This window comes from Atractosteus spatula, chromosome 4, assembly GCF_055471065.1.
Source record: "Atractosteus spatula isolate fAtrSpa1 chromosome 4, fAtrSpa1.hap1, whole genome shotgun sequence".
Taxonomy (NCBI): Eukaryota; Metazoa; Chordata; class Actinopteri; order Semionotiformes; family Lepisosteidae; genus Atractosteus; species Atractosteus spatula.
In genome coordinates this window covers 10,002,501-10,014,337 of record NC_142709.1, presented here as the reverse complement: position 1 = coordinate 10,014,337, position 11,837 = coordinate 10,002,501, and positions in this window count along the sequence as shown.

Sequence of the window (11,837 nt, the reverse complement as noted above, 5' to 3'; positions counted from 1 at the left end):
GGTCAGTTATTGCCTATTTAAATTCTGTGAGGTGTAGAAAGCTGTTAATGGATAAAGCACACATCTTATCTTGAGATAAGTTAACAAAATGCTCTGCTACATTTTTGCATCTTTTTAAATAAAATGGTTTTATTCTCATGGAAATTTTTATTTCCCTGTTATTGTTATCACACTGCTATATATGCCCCTCTGTCCTCAACGACTACAGACCAGTTGCACTGACTTCTCACGTCATGAAGACACTGGAGAGGCTGGTCTTATCCCACCTGAGACCCCTGGTCAGCTCATCACTGGACACCCTACAGTTCGCCTACCAGCCCAGTGTTGGTGTGGAGGATGCGATCATCTACATGCTGCAAAGGGCCTACTCACACCTGGACAGGGCTGGCAACACTGTAAGGATCATGTTTTTCGACTTCTCCAGTGCCTTCAATACCATCCAGCCCTTACTTCTAAGGAGGAAGCTGGAGGAGATGCAAGTCGATGCCTCCACGACCTCGTGGATCACTGACTACCTGACAGGCAGACCACAGTCTGTGAGACTTCAGAACTGTGTGTCTGAACAGGTAGTGAGTAACACAGGGGCACCTCAAGGGACAGTTCTTTTTACCATTCCTCTTCACCCTCTATACTTCGGACTTTAAGTACAACTCAAAGTCATGCCACCTGCAGAAGTTCTCAGATGACTCTGCAATTGTGGGATGTATCAAGGGTGAGCAGGAGGAGGAGTACAGAGGACGGGTCAGCAGCTTTGTGGAGTGGTGTGGGGAAAACCAGTTGGAACTGAATGTAACAAAGACAAAGGAACTGGTGGTAGATTTCAGGAGGAAAAAGGTCAAACCTACTCCTGTCTACATCCATGGGAGTGGCGTGGAGATGGTGGACTCATACAAGTACCTGGGAGTGCACATCGACGATAGACTGGAATGGTCTAAGAACATCGAGGTCATCTATAAGAAGGGACAGAGCTGACTTTACTTCTTGAGGAGGCTCAGGTCCTTCAATGTCGGTGGTAGCGAGCACGTTCAGCAATAGACTGATTCATCCACGGTGCGACAGGGAGCACTACAGGAGGTCATTCTTGCCTTCTGCCATAAGACTGTACAACGCATCCACCTTGCGTCTGGGCAGAGGCAACATTGACAGTGACCTGTTTCTGGACTGAACGCATCTACACATCTACTGCTACATCTGTTCTCTTTCTTTTCTTTTCCTGTTTACAACCGTTTTTTGTGCAATATATGCCAGGGACTCGTGCAATACATTTATATTTATATCTATATCTATATTTACATCTAGATTTATATTCATATGTGTGATACGATTTTTCTGCATACTGTTCTGTTCTAGTTTGTTCTTTGTGTATCCGGACTGTGAGTAACTCTTTTAGTGCACCCCTCACTGTACTGATTGTATTGTATGTATTGTACTATTATTATTATTGTATCATTCGTTACACTGTGGCTGTGTTGTCTGTGTAAAGCTGCTGTTGGACTGCAATTTCCCTCACGGGATCAATAAAGTATCTGTCTATCTAAATATCTCATGAAATTGTTATGTATCAGGGGTATATCCAAATATTGAATTTCACTTCACATTAGCCCATTCTTTAAAGTAATACAATATTATTCTTAGTAGCATTCGCTCAGCAGTCCCTGGCCATTGAACAGAACCGTGAGAGGGCTTCTTTATCCATCAAGCAGAAGAAATCTCCCTATTGATTAGCGATGCACTTGTTTAAGAATGGAAAAAGGATAACATCTGTTTACCAACAGTTTTAGGAAATGATTTAGTCATTCCTCATTCCTACTCATTTTTGTGCCTAAAATATAGAATGCAGTTCTCTACAGTAGTTCTGTATGTTATAATGGTTCTATAGAAGGTAGGATCCTGGTACTCACAGTCTTGTAAATAGTTCAGGTGGGTAGCTGCGTCAGCATGCGTAGGCTGCAAAGGAACAAGTAATAGGTTTATTCCATGCTGAAAAAAAGAAGAAAGAGAACACAACGTTTCGGCGGTGGAGCCTTCTTCAGGTGTCTTGTAAATATCTGTACATAACAGGAATATGTACTGTGTATTTGTTATTGTAAATATATTTGTCAGATTAAGTTTTGCTTTACTTTATTACCACATTCATACAGAGAACAAAAAAGACGGATGCTAGTAAGTGTTACTGCTCTGTATTTCCTGACAATAGTAGGTGTGAAATAGTTTTTTCACACCCACTAATTTATAATTATATATGTAGGCTAAACACGGTGTACCTTGTAACTATATATAAGAGTTCATAGTTGAAGGATGAAGGGTTTAGAACACTGCTGGGCAGTTCCAATATCTTGTGAAACATATGCAGCATCTTTTAATATAATTCAGAGTCTGTAATTTATCACTTAATAAAATATTTAGCTATATGACGTGATTTATTTTATAATTAATTATAATAATAATAACTTACATTTATATAGCACTTTTCTGGTCACTCCACTCACAGGACTTTACAGATAATGGGAATCCCCTCCACCACCACCAATGTGCAGCCCCACCTGGATGATGCAACGGCAGCCATAATGCGCCAGAACGCTCAGCACACATCAGCTCTCAGTGGGGAGGAGAGCAGTGTAATGAAGCCAATTCATAGACGGGGATTATTAGGAGGCCATGATTGGTAAGGGCCAATGGAAAATTTGGCCAGGATGCCAAGTAAAGGCTTATTCCATTAACCTTTACTTGTTCTTTTACAGCCTACGTATGCTGATACAGCTACCTACTTGAATAATTTATTTTATGTCTTAATCAGATGTTAATTGCAAAATATATGTAACTTGTGCAAAATAGAATCTGTCCATCCCTTAACTAAAACATTCTAAAAATGTTTTAAATGAAACCAAAACAATAAATCATTGTACAGGTTTTGATTTCCAATTGTGGCTAATCCAAATGTAATCTGATAAGCAGATGGACAGTTCTCACAGTGCAGATTTTGTACGCAGTACCATCTTAATTCTGCCACTAATCATTAGCCATTGCCACGCCATTAACCACATCAATTACTTGCTTCAACGGATCAATTAATCATCCCTCACCCAAATGTAACACAGGTAAATTAATTATTTATTCATTTTGCTTTTAGCCACATTTTTAATTAGGTATTATCTTAAACAGATTAATATGCAACTTTAAATTGAACAAGCTCTTTTACCTTAACCAAGGTACTGTAATGAAATGAGGTTTCATTCTTTTAGTAGAATAAAACATTTAAAACATCAATTTCTAACTGCTTCATCTAATATACAAAGGTCACAGGGGAGCTAGAGTCTATCCCAGCAAGCAATGGGCACAAGGCAGGGTACACACTGGATGGGACATCGGTCCATCTCAGGGCAAACACACAGACACAAACACAGACACTAACATGCACAAGCTTACACCAGGGGCAGTTTTCCCAGAAGCCAATTAACCTATCAGCATGTGTTTGGACGGCGGAAGGAAACTGGAGTACCCAGAGGAAACCCACGTGAACACGGAAAGAACATACAGTACAAACTCCATGCAGATAACGCCCCAGGAATTAAACCCAGTGCCCCAGTTCTGCAAGGCAGCAAAGCTAATCACTGTGCCATCATTTTAAAATCATGACAAACATAAAAAATACTATATAATTAACATGACAAAATCATGATCTCACACACTGATTAGAAGTACTCCAGGATTTTCATACATACATTGAATATTACGGAGCCCAACATCAGTGATAATCAAGGTGTAAACTAAACTACTGCATAGCACAGAAATCCACAATCCTCAATCCACAATCCTAAAAAAAGGATTTCAGTTCATCTATGCTCTTAATGAACTATATCAGGAGCTGAACTGAACAAATTTAAAAACTTTTCCTAATTCTTCCACTACTGCTACTGAGCCCAGGAAATCCTACAGTACATACATGTGTTCCTTCAGGTCCAAGACTGGAGAAATCTGGTACAGCACTGAAGTTCATTCAGGTCCAGCTGGACTGGGCTGGATAATTCATTCCAGCTGCTCACAAGGCTTAGTGTAATGAAGTGCTCTTTGCTACCACAGTGAGTATGACTTTCAGTAGGGGGATTCAAATAGTTCCTAGATGACTGCTTTACCTTCTAGTTTTCTTTTCAATCTGAGAACTCAGATTAACTTCATCAAATTATTTTCTTAGACAAATGTATGTTGCATTTTTCCCATAGATGGTACCTTAAAAGATACTTTGCAATCCTGATACAGTATATGCAGGCCTGGAGAGAATTATTGTATTTATCCAATTAGCCAAACAAACTAACTACTGTATGAGCTTGAGTGAATGAAAAGCCAGAAGACGCTGCGATCCTTTGTGTTTGAGATGCCTGCTTACAGTAACAGTTTATGGTAATTATGCACAGCATCACTTTGCTTGGTTGATGCACATTTGAAAGGAGATCATAAAAAGACTATTAAGGAAAATCCAAAACTCTGTAAAACATTTGAAGCAATGCCATCAAAATTAATCAAATGTAAAATTGTGGATAGGAGATTATCCGGATTAAAGCTGTTTTTAATCAAACTAATTTAAAGGACTGTAAACATAGTTTACTGTCCTTTAAATAAAATAGCAAGACTCTTTGGGCCTTATATTTAAAGAGACTTGGGAAGTAATTCCCCATAGGAAGAAATAGGCATTTGAGTACCTAAGTGTTATAAATACTGTATACCCTGTACATCTAGTGTGGAGTTTTTTTACAATTTACAGCCAGTATTCTTATTGCCAAACAGCAACTCAAGACTCAGGAAGTCTTTTTTTTAAAAGTTTTATGTAGTCAGCTACAGCTCAATTGCAACAAACTTGCAGAGCTAATACAGGACGTATTAACATAGATTATGAAAGTGACCCTGTTTGGCTGATTAAATTTATTTGTAAAAGTAGCTATGAATGTGTGTAATTGTACTAATGGCAATAAGAAAAAAAAAGATGTATACAGTACTAGGAGTGAATTCAGAACTACAACCTTTGGAATATTTAGAATTCAGTACTTTATTTAGCACAAGTGAACACTAAGTAGCACAAATGTTTTTTCTTAAAACACATTTTCTGACACCCCATTCTTTGAACACAACAGACTAAAAGCTCAGATACACTCCCCCACACAAACGTCATAGCACATATTCATATCATTTCCCCTAATGCTTTCTAAACTATTGCAAAAATAGACATCTCTTTGCTTATTCACACTAACGGAAATGATAACATCAGCCCCATATTTAGAATTAAACAGAATGAAATGTTTACTTGAATATCCTTAGAAGACCCAAGTCTGAAAAGAACGCTTCACCTGGCAACATTGATTTGATATTAATTGCTGTAATATTTATCTTTATATATTTTTGATGGGGAATTCAACAGTGTGAGTCCTGAGATTGACATGAACCTAATCTTAATAGCACTGGTTTTGAACTTCTGCATTCTACACATAAAAGGTAAGTGATATAATTAAAATATTTTGGCTTCGTTCGTCACTGCACAGCTACATGCTAAAGACAACATAGTAACAAGAATAATAAATATTTATGAATAAGAATCCTATCTCTGAAATTACCATAAATTTCCTTAGGAGTAAGTAAAACATAAAAACCCTAAATAATTAAACTCATTGCAGCTTTGAACCACCATTCAATTCTACAATTAAAAAAGAAATACAATACTATCTCCTGGTTTGTAAACACGGTACAGACATATCCAGAAAGACTCGCAGCTCCAATTGTTGCAAAAGGTGCTTCCACCAAGTATTGCCTCAGAAATGTGAATACAGTATACTGAATGTGCAATCAACATATTTTATCTGCTGTTTTTTTGCTGGCATTTAAGTTTTTTTTTAACCATGAAATCTTTGATTTTTAAACATTCAAATGCTAATTAAAAATATTCAACTTACAAAATATGTCTACATCATTCGTAATTTACCAAAATGGGACAACTTTAGAAGGGGTAAATACTTTTGCAGGGCAATGTAGAGCAAATGTGTAGCACTTCAGTATTATGTACTTTCTCAATACTGACTTAACCCCAATTTTTTTGCTTCCACTGAAGTGCCAGTGTTCAAACATCTCCAACTATTGTGGACAAATTAGCATATTTCTAATGAAAATACTGTAAATTACCCACATCCATCTATTTTTCTGAGTTCATAGTTTTTATTTCCTTTTTCAGTCAATATGTTCTGTTATACTACTGTATATGTACGGTTTCAATTGACCATATATACTGTACCATGTCTCTTAAGATCTTACGAAAGGTTTTATGTTTCCTAACTAGTCAGATAGAAACATAAGGATAATAGAGGATTTACTTTTGAGAATAGTGGAGTGTTCATGAACAGTCCTGCAATGAGAAAACTAGCTCCAGAACATCTGAGGTCATCTGTGTAAAAAGATGGATAATTTTTCTTTTTCATTCTTGTCAGTTGATTTAATCTAGACTCTACACCATTACGGATCATTGTAATTGTGTTTAGGGATAGGTTCACTCACACCATTTACATGTATTATTAACATATAATTCAAAATTAAATGCATTATGAAACTAAATAAAGGTTTGAATTTATCCTAAGCATTAATGGTAAACCAGTGTATAAAATGCTCTCATATGTTTCACAGGTCTGGAAGTTATTTTTCAAAAGGCCCAAACTACCAAAGAAGAAAAGGAGTCTCTGGTTCTCAACTGTAAACTAAAATATGAACACAATGTTTGTGATATACCTGAGGCATTCTGGGTTAAAGACTTGGAAAACAATGGTTTCATACATCTTAAAGAAGAAAATAAATATCTCACCATGTTGAGTGAAAACGACACAGATGATCAAAATGTCAAAGAGAGACTGATAAGCACGGAAATAAAAAACCTTACTCTGAGTGATAGTGGAAGCTATCGGTGTAAAGCTAACTGTTCTTCAATAAGGTCTGCCATAGGACATTCTATGACTCTGATAGTTAAGAGTAAGTATATTTGCTATATTTATAAAATGTAGAATGTACTCCTGGAAAATTGTGCAGTAAAAATATATGGATTGGATAGGCTCCAGCTAACCCCCAACCCTGTATTGGATAAAACAGTTAGAAAATGGATGGATGGATGATTTAAAATTTTGATCTGTTAGTTCCTTTGCCAATAAAATCCTCCATGTGCAAATGAATATCCCATTTCTTTACCTCAAGAAAAGAGCTTATGCTAACTTATGTCATGTACTTATTTGCTTCAGATAATATCTTATTAAAAATGTTGCTAAAAAACATGGAAAATAAAGAACTTACCCGTGTAACATACAGTATGAGTAGGAGTGATTAATTGAAGAAGAGTGATTAATTGAAGAATTATTTTCTGATACAAAAAAGATAAAGCAATTATTTTCAACTAATTATTTTCAACTAACATACAGTAATAATCAACTAAACATTCTGTGTAGTACATTTTTACAAAACAAAGTAAAATTACAATTAAAGTAAATGACTTTCTGTTTTCACTACAGTATATTGACTCTGAATTATATTAAAAAACACAATTCTTATGATGAACTTAATCTTTTTTGCCACAGAAGCAGAGTTTAATTCTCGTCCTAAGAATTGCGGAATAGTTAACGTGGAAGACTTTTCATTATTTCTCTGTCCCTTACTTGCTCCGTATTTTCTGAGTGGTTGAATGGCCAATATCAGACAGGTAAGCTTAAAAAGCACATCATTCTCATTTGTCCTATCAGCATGTGGTCTAGGCCTTGTCTTTACTTGTCACCCTTTATCTTATCCCATTCTCTCTTTGAATGACTCTTTTTCATCATTTGACATTTCCACGTGAAGTATGCCTTCCAGTTTTTTTTTTCCCCAGAAATGTCAGATTCTAAAAATTCACAAAAGCTGCTCTGGTGCTTTAGGCTTCAGTACTGTAATATTTATTCTTTGCAGTATGTCATTTTTCAGATATAATACAAATAATCATTTTGGAAATTGTGCAGAGTAACATGCAATGTAATATATACATTTTGAACACAAACCTTTTTCTCACTGAATGGTTCTTCAGTTTGTTCGTGTTTGTGATAGAATAAATGTTTTTTTGACAAAGACAAAACTGGAAAAATATTAAATTGCTATGTGATTTACATGATTTGTGTTTTACTTGTTTGAAGACATGTTTTACTTGTTTGAAAATATTTATTCATGGACTCCTTGAAAATTTTAAATATAACATCAATAATGTATTAGCAAGAAAGTATAATTGTACATTTTGTGTTTTCTAGGTTTGTGTGATACGATGTTCTGTCATGAGCTGCCTTCCCTGTTCCACTAAAGTGATACCCTACTGCCTCCATAATTTACTCAACTTTTTTCCTTTTATTTAAAAAATAAAAAGTATGTTTCAAATAAATAAAAAGTGAAACTGAATTTTCAGGTTCCAATAAAAATCATAAAGTGAAACAAACATTCTCTTAACAATTATTATCCATAGTAATTCCTTTCTCTTCTGGTATTTTGTTTTCATACTGTAGCTTTATTAGATATAACTGAAGCTTATAAATACTTATTTATACTTTTAAATTCAAATTTAAATTTATATTAATGACTTAATTCTGGTATAGTTTACATACTACTCAAGTCATTAGATGAAACCAAATCAGAACAATTAGCTAACACTGTAGAAGCAGCAAATGAAATTCAAAACGATTTAGACACCTGGCAGTGACAGATAACTTTTAATGTAGGCACGTGCAGGGATTTGCATGCAGGTAGTAAAAACAAACTACAAATGCAAAATGGACAACAATGAACAAGAAAAGGCTACTTATGAAAAAGATTTGAATGTTTATGTTGTCACATAATTTACTTTATATCTTCCAGATAATGCGGGGAAGCAATTAAAAGTCAACAAAATATCAGGCTATAAAATAAAATATATGTATGCTGTTGAAATATAAGAACATTTTTCATAACAGTAACCAAGAGATAAAACTTAGATGAATATTGGTCATCGATGAATGCTGGCGCCCAATAGCTGTGTGTAATGAACTTACAATGCATAGGGATGTACTATCCATCCATCCATTTTCAAACTGGAATCTAATTAAGGGTGTCAGGGGAGCCAGAACATATCCCAGCAAGCAACGGGCACAAGGAGGGATACATCCTAGAAAGTATGCCAGTCTTTTGCTGGGGGGATGTACTACTTATACCAATACTGATTTTGATATAGCCATGGTACATTCTGTATGAATTAGCCAATACATACCAATATTATACACTGATGACATACTGCATGCTGACAACTTGCCAAGTGTCTACAAAATGTCAAGAGTGGAATGCAGATTGAAGAGCCCCAAGATCAATTTGAGCCTCAAGCTCAAACATTCTTAAAGCCGTAATAACCACATCTTCAACACAGTGTCAAAATTTTATTGTAATATTAACTTGATTGTAATTCATATCAAAACCTGGAAAGATTTCCCAAGAGTTAGCTTTCTTCTAAAACTAGATCTCTAATATATATTTTTTCATATGATTCCTTTGTTTAGGCATAAAGCCTTTATATAAGCTTTTACAGCTACATTCACATTTATTCTATACACAAAATTCTATACGCAAAATTATTTTGCCCATTTTACTAGCAATTTCTCCTTATGTTCAGAAGTGTCAGTTTAAACTTAAACCCAAACTACAGCGAACTAAAAAACATATCTCCATATAGAGTCGAACCTTTATCGTAATATAACATGACATACCCTATTTCTAAATTAATAGTGCAAAGAAAGAGTTAGGGTTAGTTTTCTTCTAAAATGATAATTCTAGAAAGTTCCACATGGCCTGACAAGTATCTGTTTTCACTTAAAACCCAAACTACAGCTGAAATATGCGTAATTACTGTAGTGAAATTTTAAACACAACTTAAAGTAGAGTCAATCTTTCACATATCCTAATCAATATCCTAACCTAGAGGATCTTTATATTGATATGCCTCGAGTGAGTGGATGTTATGGTGAAATATTTTCTAAAATTAGACCGTCGATTTTTTTTCACGTTATTACTATACGTTTAAATACAGTTTTAATGCATTCTTGGGGTTATTTTCACCGTTTTTTCTAGATCCTATAATGCACTTTGCATTGTCCCCTTACCTAGCAATTGCACCACACGTATTCAAAATATCACTTTAAACTCGAACGCCAGCTGCAACATGCTTAATTGATGGACAGAAAACTAACAACTTCAATTACAGTTCAGACTTTAATAATACTTTGACATTGTTTCCCTTTAATTTATTATTATTGTTAACCTGAAGTCCATATTCATATAGCGTAGAAGAAAATCACGGCTACAGAACACTCACTCAACATTTAAAATGAATAGAATTATAAATTCCTGTTTGTGTGGTGATTTAAGCAAATGTTTTAAATATGGTATCGATAATGTTTAGATAGACTATTTCTGGATGATAATTTTCCTCTATTTTATACAGCATGTGGATGAAACAATGTGTACACCATTAGGCATTTTTGTTCAGTATACAGTACGTACGTGCAAACTAAACTCCTGAAGCGTATCATGAGCTGTGTCTTTCGATTTGGAGTTTCGAGTTGGAGTCCGAAAAAAAAACATTCACTAAACGTATTACTGACATCTGCTGGAAAGTTGTGGAAAATATACAAAGTAAGCATCACAGATCAAATTCAAAATTCAAAATTCAAACTGCTTTATGGGCATTACAGTTGTGACCAAGCATACAGTTTACAGTCCATACCACATCTACACACATTTACAATACAAATACATCAAAGTGAATTTAGTTAAGTACTGTGCTCCCAGCTCAATTGAGAATTGAGTCCCCCCCCCCCGACTAGGATTGGTAACTGTTCTGATTCTGGGAGGTATGGGAATTCTGGGATTAGATTGATTAATTTGGGGAATAATGTTATCTAATACCAGAATATTTTTCACAGTGGAGTAGAAAGTGCATCTCTGTCTATGTTTTCCCTGCTGGTAGTGGAAGCACAACCTGTCTTCTCTGTCCTCTGGGCAGCCAGGTCTGTTTCACCCAGGTTTTATGGCCAGATTGTAGTCACCAAGCCTATATTTCATCAGGACATGTTTCTGTTTGCTGTTTCATACCCTCGTCAGATATTCTGCTAGTGTGTGTTGTCTGTTTAAATGATAAATCAGGTCTAAAATTCCTCACTTAACTAATTTGAGTTACTGTGGATCTAGTTTGTGAATTGTACCGTTGTCATTTTGTAATGCATAGTTCTAGTTCAAAGTATTAGGGACATGAAAGATATCAGTTCTACAATTCTACAATTCAAAGGACATTTAAATTTAAATAAAGCATTTCCACACAAACATGTTGCATGATTTATTTGTATTCAGTGCCAAGATATTGTAGCGTTGCAGGTTCTTTTCAGAATTAAAGAACAGTGGAGACGCGATTAACCAGCCAAAACACTGACTTTATTTGACAACCACACCAAAACCAAACACAGGAGCTACACACACATGAGGAGACTGACGGAACACGTACACATATTTAGGGTGGTAATTACCTAACAACACACTACACTTTTACAGGACTACACAGGGCACTCGAATTACTAGGACATTATTTACACAGGTAGGGTCAGCCGCTGGTCATCGTGCTGACCCTCATACTCTCCCCGGCTACCACTCCCAGCATGCCCCGCGGTACTACGAGCGCCTAGGGGCGCTTCCTCCTCACCACCAGGCGAGGGCGTTACAATATCAAAGAGAAAAACAGTTATTTTATCCTTACTATTATTTCACATTGGTGGACAACAATAATT